Genomic DNA, 12855 nt, shown 5'->3' with positions numbered 1-12855 from the left:
CCTTCGAGCTAGCACCATTATTCAATGTGACCATGGCTGATCATCCACAATCAGTACCCCATTCCTGCCTTCTCCCCGTATCCTTTGACTCCGCTATCTTTAAGAGCTCTATCTAACTCTTTCTTGACTGCATCTAGAGAATTGGCCTCCACTGCCTACTGAGGCAGAGCATTCCACAGATCCACAACTCAATTCACAGCTAACGTATGAAGAGCATTTGATGGATCTAGGCCTATACTCTCTGGATTTTAAAAGAATGAGGGAGAATCTCATTGAAAGCTATTGAATACTGAAAGGCCCAGATACAGTGAATATGGAGAGGATGTTTCTAATTCTGGTTGAGTCTAGGGCCAGTGGGCACAGCCTCAGAATAGAGAGATGTTCATTTAGAACAGAGATGAGGAGAAACTTCTTTAGCCAGAGGATGTGAATCTGTGGAATTCATTGCTACAGATGACTGTAGAAGCCACAGTCATAGAGTAGGTATGACTGTAGTTAAAGCGTAGGTTGATAGGTTCTTGGTTGCTAAGGGAATCAAAGGTTACAGGGAGAAGGCAGGAAACTGGGGTTGAGAGGGATAATACAACAGCCATGATGGAATGGTGGATTTGACTTAAAACTGAAAGACAAAGGAGCAGAATTAGGCCATTTGGCCCATTGAGTCTGCTCCTTAATTTTGTGTCCCTGGTGGTGTAATCTGGGCTCCCTGCCCCTCTCCTTTCTCCCCCAACTGCTCCTGACCTGCATGTTTAGATGGATGTTGTAAGTAAATTGGACACTCCTGCCACGTGGAACCAAGGCTGTTGGCGGCTTGATCTGTTGACTTCAGGGTGGGGCGGAGTAATTGCATTTGCCAGAAGGCCAAGGGCCAAGATAGCAGAGAATTCTGCCACTGGACCATTTAGTGGCCTCCGCAATGGACTGCAACTATGGACAGGGCAGTGAGATTCAGGGTCTTAGTGGGAGTCAGCGTCCTTAACTGACCACGTCTGGGACTTTAAAAGGGAGAGGTGGGGAAAGATGAGAGGAATTAAATTCTAAAAAGCATAGCATGCCAACAATGACCTGCTTTTCTGTTATAAACAATAAATTAAACGCACAATCAATAACCTGCGGCTAAAACCATTTAAACATTTCAGCCTCCAGCCACTCAGTGTTGACCAAATTGACCACTGGGAGGAACAGGTTAAATACTGTTTATAGATTTACTGGGCATCAACCTTTTTAAAAGGGTGTGTGTGTGTGTGTTGCAGAGAGAGTGACAGAGAGTGTGTTACAGAGAGAGTGCACACATCAGGTTGAGTGCAAGAGTGAGAGAGCGAGTGTATGACAGCAAGAGTGTGAGTGAGAGACTGAGTATGAGTATGAGAGTGTGTGAGTGTATGAGTGAGAGTGTGAGTGAGTGTGTGAGAGAGTGTGAGTGAGAGTGTAAGAGTGAGAGTAAGAGTGAGTAAGAGTGTGAGAAAGAGTGTGTGTGTGTGTGTCAGTAAGTGTATAGGTGTGTGTGTCAGTGTTTAAGTATATTGTGCGTGTGTGTGTCCCACATATAGACCTCCAAGACTGCAAGAGAAAACATTACGAAAGAAACACAAATACGGTATAAATATAACACACAAACACACCACAGAAACCCGCTTTCCAGCGCTGTAACAGCTCTCAACATGACAATTAATCGCAAAATAACCATGTTCGTCCAGCCTAAGATTTAAAAAGGTATTTTTGACCATTCCTATATCAGTAGGTTTCTAACGATCAAGACAGATGCTTTCAAGAGGAAAACTCGTCTATTCTCCTGGTTGGCCGGGGTGGGGGTTGCAGAAAGGTCGTAGAAGCATAATGAAGGGACTCAGGATCCCGAGAGAGCGACAGACAGGCAAGAACTCTAAGCCCGGGAGAGCCCCGGGTCAATTTCTCCAGGGTCCGAAAATGACGATTTATGAAGCGAACGTCCTCTCCATTCACGTTATTTTAGCTAAACAGAACGCACACATAATTTCTTGTTCGTATATGCATTCATAAAATGGTCGATAGAATCCCCCCTTACCTGGTCGCTCCCCCTACCACTCGCGCAGAGACTCACAACCGCTCCGGAAATCCCAAGCAAGACGAAGCGACGCTGGTAGTTTCAATGGTCACAGAATCACAAAATGTATCATTGTGGCGCTGCCGCTGCCCGGGATTTGCGACAAGGCCTCTGGCGATGATGTATCCAAGCGATTCAGGGATACAAAGTAACCGGCTGTAATGTGTCCTCTGTGTCGCCCGCGATCCAGCATTAAAAATACAGGTCAAAACATGGGCCTCTCTCACAACGAGGAAAAATAATTAAATCGCGAAACAGATGCAGGCTTTGGAATTAATCGGCTGACTTCTTTTCACCAGTACTTTCCCTGTATCTCTCTCTCTCACACACACACACACACACACAACAGAAGCCTTCGCCCGGCCACATGCAGAATGAAGCAATCGCTGCACTCTCAGTTAGACACCTCCCTGATAAAGACATGTAAAAAAAATCACACACATACGACACACTACACCAGTCAACGCCAGCGAGCACTGGGATCAGGCTACCCTTCCGAGGCTGGAGGCACACTGTATTTAACCCCTTAGGTTACAATTCCGCTGACATTAGAATTGCTGGTAAAATATTTAAACGAACGCTTATCACAGTATACTTCACAAAGTATTTGATTGGCTGCGAAACGTTCTGGAACATCCTGCAAAGGGATGTGGAAATCACTGTAGAAATACAGGTTTTCATAACTTAAATAATAATTACAGCCATTTAATTACTGCCACTGTCTTCACTTGTCAGTGGTGCTTTCAGACCATTCACCCATCTGACACTGACAGAGCTTGCTTCCTGCAGCCTTGTAAATTCTTTTCTTGGTAAACTGGCACCTTAAAATGGTCATCACCATCATTATGTACTGTGTCCTACAACGTGGAGATCATGGTCTTCCATCTGCCTGTGGGGGAGACCCCGTTGCTCGGTTGTTCTCAGTCCATGAGAACTGTCATTGTTCTTGGCAAATATTTCTACAGGAGTGGTTTGCCATTGCCTTCTTCTGGGCAGTGTCTTTACAAGACGGGTGACCCCAGCCATGATCAATACTCTTTCAGAGATCGTCTGCCTGGTGTCAGAGGTCACATAACCAGGACTTGTGATCTGCACCGGCTGCTCATATGGCCATCCACCCCCTGAACCCATGGCTTTGGGGACCCTGATCCGGGGGGGGGGGGGGATGCCAAGCAGGTGCTACACCTTGCCCAAGAGTGACCTGCAGGCTAGCGGGGGGGGGGGGGGTGAGAGGGAGCACCTTACACCTCCTTTGGTAGAGATGTATCTCCACCCGCCACCCAATGAAACCGGTAAATTGGTTTATTATGCCCACAAGGCACCAAGCTACAGTGACAGACAGACATACTTTATTGATCCCGAGGGAAATTGGGTTTCGTTACAGTCGCACCAACCAAGAATAGTGTAGAAATATAGCAATATAAAACCATTAATAATTAAATAATAATCATGCCAAGTGGAAATAAGTCCAGGACCAGCCTATTGGCTCAGGGTGTCTGACACTCCGAGGGAGGAGTTGTAAAGTTTGATGGCCACAGGCAGGAATGACTTCCTATGACGCTCGGTGTTACATCTCAGTGAAATGAGTCTCCGGCTGAATGTACTCCTGTGCCTAACCAGTACATTATGGAGTGGATGGGAGACATTAACCAAGTGGAAGACCTGTCTTGCATACTGTTCATACAAATCATTTCGTCACAGCAGTGCATTGGGGTAGAACAAGGCAAAATAATAGCAGATTGCAGAAAGAAAGTGTTACTGTTACAGAAATGGTGCAGTACGGGGAAACATGAAGGTACCAGGCCAGATGCAGGTAGATCCTGAGGTCAAGAGTCCACCAGGAGGAAGTCCAGTAGACTTCTAACAGTGAGGTAGAAGCTGATCTTGAGCCTGGTGATGTGTGCTTTCAGGCTATTTATATTCTGTCATTTGGGGCTGCAAGAAGAGAGAATGTCCAGGGTGCATGAGTCCTTGACTATGCTGGCTGCTGTACTGAGGCAGTGAGTCTAGACAGGGTCCACGGAGGGGAGACTGGTTCCATGGATGTCCTGAACTGCGTCCACAACTCTCTGCAGCTTCTTGCAGTCTCAGGCAAAGCAAATGCTTAACCAAGCTGTGATGATGCAGTTCAGGTGCCTTCTGTGGTGCATCAATAAATATTGGTGAGGGTATAAGAAGACATGAGAGATTTCTTTAGCCTCCTGAGCAAGCAGAGGCACTGGTGGAGCTTCCCTTCAGGCTTATCTCCAGCTCCCAGCTGTCCATCGGTGAGTGGCGGTCAACACAGACATGATGGGCTGAAGGGCCTGTGCGCTATGTGTCACAGTGACTCCCTATTGATCACTATAATTGGATCTGCCTTCATTGCTAACTCTAATGCAGACTAGACCCCAACCACTCAACTTGTGAGAAAAATTATAATCTAACTGCACAGCAAAAGGCCCGACAGCCAACCTTGTCCATGCTCGCCAAGATTCAATGTTCAAAATTGCAAAGTAAATTTATTATCATGGAACACAGAACACTACAGGTCCTTTGGCCCACAACACTTTGCTGACCTGTTAATCAAATCTAAGATCAATCTAACCCTTACCCCCTACTTTGCCCTCCCTGTTTCTATACTCCCTCTGCTTAGCTAAGCGTTTCTTAAATGTATCTGCTTCACCCATCATCCCTGGCTATATTTTCCATGCACCCACCACTGTCTGAGTGTTACAGTCTGCACTGACAACAATTGATCCCGGATTCAGACTCTCACATTGAGACTGAAACCAAAGCTTCTTCATAGGAATTCCAATGAAACGTAGGTGGCCCGACCAAGCAACACCGTGAGAGAATTCATTCTTGAAACACAAGGACCCCGCATTCAGTGCTAATCAGGAGTCCACTTTCAATAATTATGCTGAAAACCAGTACAGGTCAAAATAAACTGGACAAGATTAAACAGAGAGCACAAGGGTTTAATGACTATAGATAAGACAATTAACAAATACAGGTGAACAGGCCCACAGGTCTCATGACTCTGTGTAAAAAAAACTACCTTAGACATCACCCCTGTGCATTCCTCCAAAGATTTTTAAATTTTGCTCAGTCAAACTGTGTATATGTTGCCATATAAACATAGTTGTGTTTGCCTGGAGAGCCCATAGCCCTGCAAACATTTTCCAATCCATGATTAGAAAACATGTCGACAGCCTCCAATGGCGAATGGTTCCTTATAACAAACACCACATTTATTCCAATATTCCCACACCCAAGGAACTTGTTTGAGCAGGTACAATGACAACTTTTAAAAGACAGTTGGATGGGTCCAGGAATAGGAAAGGTTTAGAACATTATGAGCCAAACCCAGGTAAATGGGACTAACTTGGATGAGGCCTCTCATTCTACATGGACCGGAAGGGCGGACGGGCCTGCTGTGACTGTATGATCCAAGATGTAGAACAACTACATCTCAGATCCCCTCTCACCTGAAACCCTGACTGGAAACCTGTGACCTTTCACCTGAGCACTTGCCAAGTCACCTAAAATATTGACAAGCTTCTATATATTCATGGTGGAGAGTATTATAGACTGGTGTGGAAACACCAATGCTCAGGACTGGAGAAAGTGGTGGATGCCGCTCAGTCCATCTCAGGAAAAGCCCTCCCCACCCGTGAGCACGTCTCAAAGGCTCATTTATTATCAAAGAATGGATTTATATACAACTGTGAAATTTGTAAGGAGCACTGCCATAAGAAAGCATCGTCCATCAGGTAGTCCATGCTATCTTCTCTCTAGAACCATAAGGCAGGAGGTAGAGAAGCCTCAGGTCCCACCCTATCATGTTCAGGAACAGTTATTACCTTTCAACCATCAGGCTGCTGAATCAGTGTGGATAACTTCACTCACCACAACTCTGAACTGATTCCACAACCTACAGACTCATTTTCAAGGACTCTACAACTCATGTTCTCAGTGTTATTTATTTTTTATTTGCACAATTTGTCTTCTTTTGCACATTGGCTGTTATCAGTCTGTGGTTATGAAGAGTTTTTCATAAATTCCAGTCAAGTGAAGTTTATTGTCATTTAACTACATAGATATATATAACGTATATAATGTATATAGAAATGAGACAATGTTTCTTCGAACCAGGGTGTAAAGCACAATACACATGATAACTTATGAAGGTAAGGATAAAATCTACAGATAAATCACACATAAATAACAAACTAAAGTGCATTAATATTAAATATTGTAAGGTACAGAACAGATTAACCAGTGGCACTTCCAAGGCAATACAGCCAGGAGTTCAGAAGCCTAATGGCCGAGGGGAAGAAATAGTTTCTAACCATTCTTACTTTTATGCATCATAGACTCCTGCCTGATGGTAGAAAGTCAAAGAGGATGCTGGATGGATGGGTGAGATCCTCATTAATACTAAGGGTCCTGCGTATGCAGCGCTCCTGATAAATGTCCCCGATGGAAGGTAGGGAGACCCCTGTGATCCTCTCAGCTGTTCTCACAGGCCTTTGTAGGGATTTCTGGTCCGATGCTCAACTGCTCCCACACCAGATGGAGATGCAGCTGGTCAGGATGCTCTCAATGGTGCTCCTGTTAAACACAGTTAAGATGGAGAAGAGGAGCCTTGCTTGCCTCAGTCTTCTTAGGAAGTGGAAGAACTGCTGTGCTTTCTGTTCAGGGAGGTGATATTGAGGGACCAGGTAAGGTCATCCTTGACGTGAACTCCCAGGAACTTAGTGTACTTAACTCTCTCTCCAGAGGAGACATGTATTCGCAGAGGGTGATGGTCTATTGTATTTCTTTATTTTCCTGTCAATGCCTTCAAGAAAATGAATTTCATTTTATATGATAGCAAATATGGTAACATACGAGTATTTTAATAATAAATTGACTTTGAATTTGACTTTTACCTTTTCTACCACCCTCATTTTTTTATGATCACTCCTCAGCCTCCTACTCTAATGTAGTTATGTGCTTAGTGGCTATAGGGTGGGTGAGTTGGCTCTGCTCTTGCTGTTGCCTAGCCCCAGTATTGTGTCTGTCTCCATTGAGAACATGTCCCTTTAGAACAGAGATGAGAAGGATTTCATTTTAACCCTGAGAGTGATGAACCTACGGAATTTATCACTACAAGTGGCTATGGAGGCCAAGTCCTTGAGTATATTTAAAGTGGAGGTGAATAGGTTCTTGATCAGTATGGGCGTCAAAGGTTACAAGGAGAAGACAGGAGAATGGGATCGAGAGGGAAAATAAATCGACCATGATGGAGTGGTGGAGGTGACTCGATAAGCTGATTGGCCTAATTCTGCTCCTATGTCTTATCATGCCAGACTATCCAGTCTATCCTTATGATTCATGGCCTCCAATCCCAGTAACATCCTCGTGAGTTTTGTGTGCTTGAAATGACATTACAGTTTACACTTTATACTCGTGTACTAAAAATAATATTAAACAATCTTGAATCTTTACAGCTTAAAAACATTCTTTGTACTAGAAAGGTGGGCAGCAGAATGTGTACAAGTTCACCACAAAAGCAACGAGTCCCAGGTTGCTGACGGAAGAAGCTGCAGAGTACCTCGGAGTCAGAATCACAGACATACGTCGTGAAATTTGTTTTGTGGAAGCAGTACAGTATTATGCATAAAGAAAGAAATAGGTTTACGACAAGAAATGTAAAAATATAAAATTTAAATATAAAAGTAGTGAGGAGGTGTTCATGGGTTCGTTGTCCATTCAGAAATTGGAAGCAGAAGGGAAGAAACTGTTTATGAAATGTTGAGTGTGGATCTTCAGGTCCCTGTACCTGCTCCTTGAAGGTAGTAATGAGAAGAGAGCGTGCCCTAGATGGTGTCTGGCCAAAATCTACCATATGCAAAAGTAGTGCCTGAGGGCAGATTTTTTTTCAAATCAGACATAGGGCTAAACCCATGTCTGATTTACTTTTAAGCTAATAACTTTATACGGTAATTTGAGGTAATGGTATGGTTTATGTGCCTCTCAAAGTCCCACCTTACATCCCTGTTGTGAGGGATGGAGATGATAAGGCTGGCCGACAGGCTGCTGGTGAAGCTGCATAGGCCACTCGCTCTGTACAGTGGATTCAATGGATTGCAGAAGCATTGATGAATTCCAACCATCTCGTTGACTTCAGAGGACGATGGAGATGGGAGGTAATCAATGGCCTATGCTCCACTGGGAGTCAAGGGCCCAAGTAAGTAAGTATAGTTTATATACTGTGTGTGATATATGTTTTGTGGGTGCACCGTGGTCTGGAGGAACGGCATTTCCTTTATTTGTGTATAAGTACAGTTAGATAACAATAAACGTGCGCTTGAACTATTGACCATGCAGTTCAACCACAATGATAAATTAGTAAATTGGTTTATTACTGTCACAGGTACAGTGAAAAGCTCGTCTTGCAGACTGTTCAGACAGATCATTTCATTTCAACTGTTCATGGGGGTAGTACAAGGTAAAACAATAACAGAGCACAGAATGAAGTTCAAAGTAAATTTATTGTCAAAGTAATAATGTTACCATATACTACCTTGAAATTCAATTCCAAGAAAATGAGATTCATCGTCTTGCAGGCATTTACAAGAAAAAGAAACACAACATGATTTTACAAAAACTACACACAAATAGGCAAAGACTAACAAACAATCAAATCGAAGACATCAGGGGTAAGTTTTTTACACAGAGGGTTGTGATTGCCTGGAATGACTTGCCAGGGATGGTGGTGGAGGCTAAAACATTAGGGGTATTCAAGAGCCTCTTGGACAGGCACATGGATGAAAGAAAAATGGAGGGTTATGGGGTAGTGTGGGTTTAGTACTTTTTTTTAAGGATTATATGGGTCAGCACAACATGGAGGGCTGAAGGGCCTGTACTGTGCTGTAGTGTTCTATGGTTCTATAGTTCTAAATGTCCGAAAGGAGACAAACTGTGCAAATAAAAATATTACTGAGAACATCAATTGTGAAGAGTCCTTGAAAGTAAGTCTGCGGGTCATCTGTGAATTGATTCAGTGTTGGGGTGAGTGAAATTATCCATGCTGGTTCTGGAGCCTGATGGTTGTTGTTCCTGAACTTGGGGGTGTGGGAATTAAGGCTTCTGTATCTACTACCTGAGAAACTCAGCTAGTCAATAGCATCAACAGAGAGGTCCAAAACCCTTCATCAAAAGTTTCTTCAGAAACATAAAGTGTAAATGAGAGGTGAGAGTGGACCACTGGAAAGTGATGCTGGAGAGGTAGTAATGGGGGACAAGGAAATGGTGGATGAACAGAATAAGTATTTTGCATCAGTCTTCGCTCTGGAAGATACTATCAGTATAATGGAGGTTCCAAGTGTCAGAGGTCATGAAGTGTGTGAAGTTACCATTACTAGAGACAAGGCCCTTGGGAAACTGAAAGGTCAAAAGGTATATAAATCACCTGAACCAGATGGTGTACAACACCACCCCCCCCACATCTCTTGGTGTACGAGATATTGTGGAGACATTAGTAATGATCTTTCAAGAATCACTAGATCCTGCTATGGTTCCAGAAGACTGGAAAATTGCAAATGTCACTCCACTCTTCAAGAAGGGAGAGGGACAGAAGAAAGGAAATTATAACAAAGTTAGTCTGACCTCAGTGGTTGGGAAGATGTTGGCGTCTAGTACTAGGGATGAGGTCTCAGGGACATGATAAAACAGGCCATAGTCAGCAATGTTTCCTCAAAGAAAAATCTTGACTGACAAATCTGTTGGAATTCTTTGAATGAAATAAGAAGTAGGATAGACAAAGGAAAATCGGTTTATGTTGTGTACTTGGATTTTTAGAAGGCTTTTGACAAGCTATGAGCCCATGGTAGTACAGGAAAGATCCTAGCAAGGATAAAGCAGTGGCTGATTGGCAGGAGACAAAGAGTGGGAATAAAGGGAGTCTTTTCTGGTTGGCTGCCAGTACTAGTGGTTTTTCACAGGAGTCTGTGTGGGGACCGATTCTTTTTACGCTATATGCCAATGATTTGGATGATGGAATTGATGGCTTTGATGCAGAGTTTGCAGATGATATGAAGATAGGTGGAGGGGCAGGTAAGTTTGAGGAAGCAGAAGCCACAGCAGGAGTTAGACAGATTAGGAGAATGGGCAAAGAAGTGACAGATGGAATACAGTGTCAGGAAGTGTACAGTCTTGCACTTTGGTAGAAGAAATAAAATGGTTATCTATTTTCTAAATGAGGAGAAAATACAAAATTTTAAGGCGCAAAGGGACTTTGGAGTCCCTGTGCAGGATCCTCTGAAGTTTAATTTCCAGCTTGAGTCTGTGGTGCAGAAGGAAAATGTGATGTTAGCATTCATTTCAAGGCGACTGGAATATAAAAAGCAAGGATGTAATATTGAGACATTATGAGGCACTGGTGGGGCCCCACTTGGAGTATCGTGAGCAGGTTTGGGATCCTTATCTTAGAAAGGATGTGCTGAAGCTGGAGAAGGTACAAAGGAGGTTCACGAAAATGATTCCAGGATTGAATGGCTTGTGATAGGAAGAACGTTTGATGGCTCTGGGCCAGTATTCACTGGAATTCAGAAGAATGATGGGTGACTTAATTGATCGAATGTTGAAAAGCCTAGATAGAGAGGATATGGAGAGGATGTTTCCTGTGGTGGGAGAGTCTAAGACCAGAGGATACAACCTCAAAATAGAGTGGCATCCTTTTAGAATGGAAATGAGGAGAAATTTCTTTAGCCAGAGAGTGGCATATCTGTGTAATGCATTGCCGCAGGCAGCTGTGAAAACCGTCTTTATGTATTTTTAAGGCAGAGGTTGATAGACGATTTGCTGGGACTTGAAAGATACAGGGGGAAGGCAGGAGATTAGGGCTGAGAGGGATGAGCCATGATGAAATGGCAGAGCAGCCTCGATGGGCCAAATGGTCTAATTCTGCTCCTGTATCTTATTGTCTTATGGTTAGTAGGTTAATTGGTCACTATAAACTGTCCTGTGATTAGGCCATTGTTAAATAGATGGGTTTCTGAGTGGTGCTGCTCGTTGGGCTGGAAGGCTCTGTTCAGCACTGTATCTATAAATAAAATAAAATCAGTTATCAGAGCTACAGAGAATGTGCAGTGCAGTTAATCAATAAGTGTAAGATCTACGAGGGGTGATTGATAAGTTCATGGCCTAAGGTAGAAGGAGTCAATTTTAGAAAACCTAGCACATTTATTTTTCAACATAGTCCCCTCCTACATTTACACACTTAGTCCAGCGGTCGTGGAGCATACGGATCCCTCCTTTGTAGAAGTCAGTGTCTTGGACCTCCAGAAGTAGTCCACAGCAGGGTGATTGATAAGTTCGTGGTCTAAGGTAGGAGATGAGTTATTAACTTCAAACTTTCTGCATAATCACTCGAAGAGTTGAACTGCACGAGCATGTAACAAGAGCTGTATAACTCATCTCCTTCTACCTTAGGCCACGAACTTAGAGGGAGAGAAAGAGAGATATTGCTCCTGCCACAGTGAAAGGGGAGGCCAACAGCTCACTGTTTTGATGATGTTACAGTCTGCAGTGTTGCTAATTTTGAGTTCCAGCGACTTGAGAATCAGCAAGCCCTTTCACCATCAAGAGAGAGAGAGAGAGAGAGAGAGAGAGGAGAGAGAGAGAGAGAGAGAGAGAGAGAGAGAGAGAGAGAGAGAGAGAGAGAGAGAGAGAGAGAGAGAGAGAGAGAGATCACTTGAGTGCAGAAGCCTCCAACAGCTGCATCCGCTGTCTTGATGTTTCAATCTCCCTCGACACTTCAATCGGCTAGGAATCGGGTCATCCTCAGGGACGCACCCTAAAGACGCACATCTTCCAAGCTGCTCCAGGAGATACGGAACCTCTCGACGAGCTCTGAAGAGTGAGAACCCACTGTCTGTGAACAACATAGTTTGAGCGCAGCTGTAGATCATGGGCTCTGACAGGATCCCAGTCACCTTGAAAAGAAAAAAAGAACAGACACAAGACCACTCTCTCCCGTTCTGCACTAAAAATAGTTCCATACCATCATTTAGAGCCTCGCACAACACAAGAATACAGGAGAAGGAATTGTCTACTTGGCTCCTCATGCCTGCCCAGCCATTCAATCAGATCATGGCTGATCTATGGTGGACTCAACTCCCCTTCTCTGCTAGGTCCCTATAGCCCTCAATTCCTCAATCATTTTTATCTAAATATATGTTTATTAATAATTATCACTTTGTCAGATTTTATTATTTTTCAGTATATTATATTTCATATTACTTTATTTTATGTTATATATCACATTTTATAAAGATTATTTTATATTGTTTTATATTATCAAATTATCAAAAATTGATAATAAATTATTAAATATTTATCTATTAAATCTTTATTTATCTCTGATTTTAAACCATCTGAAGATCTAGCCTCCACAAACCCAGGGCAAAGAATTCCAGGCATCCACTACACTCTTGAGAGAAGATATTTTTCAGTTTTAGCAGGCCAGTCCCTGATGCTATGATCAGCCTTCATCATGCCAAGCCTCCTTAGTGTTTTACATGCTTGAATAAGGTCATCCTTCATCCTTCCAAACTGGGAGGAACACAGACCCAAACCACCTCAGCTCTCTTGACTGAAAATCCCTCACAGGTTCATCACAGGTAAAACCCTCCCCACCACTGAGAACATCTACATGGAGCACTGTCACAGGAAAGCAGCAGCCATCAGCAAGGACCTCCAATATCCAGACCATGCTCTCTTCTCACTGCTGCCGTCAGGAA

General features: G+C 43.4%; 1 protein-coding gene across 5 annotated transcripts in view; it reads right to left on the bottom strand.

The window, feature by feature from the left end:
* The window catches only part of nrip1a (nuclear receptor interacting protein 1a), a 128352-nt gene extending 125749 nt beyond the window's left edge, over positions 1-2603 (bottom strand). For all 5 annotated transcript variants that reach the window (XM_073044809.1, XM_073044807.1, XM_073044812.1 and 2 more), the window contains exon 1: positions 2045-2603. The gene's annotated coding sequence lies outside the window, so the exon portion shown is untranslated. The remainder of the gene's footprint in view (positions 1-2044) is intronic.
* Positions 2604-12855: the final 10252 nt, after the last annotated feature.

The sequence above is a fragment of the Hemitrygon akajei genome, chromosome 5 (genome assembly GCF_048418815.1).
Source record: "Hemitrygon akajei chromosome 5, sHemAka1.3, whole genome shotgun sequence".
Lineage (NCBI taxonomy): Eukaryota > Metazoa > Chordata > Chondrichthyes > Myliobatiformes > Dasyatidae > Hemitrygon > Hemitrygon akajei.
The sequence above is the reverse complement of the archived record's forward strand: the minus strand, read 5'-3'. Positions and strand labels throughout refer to the sequence as shown.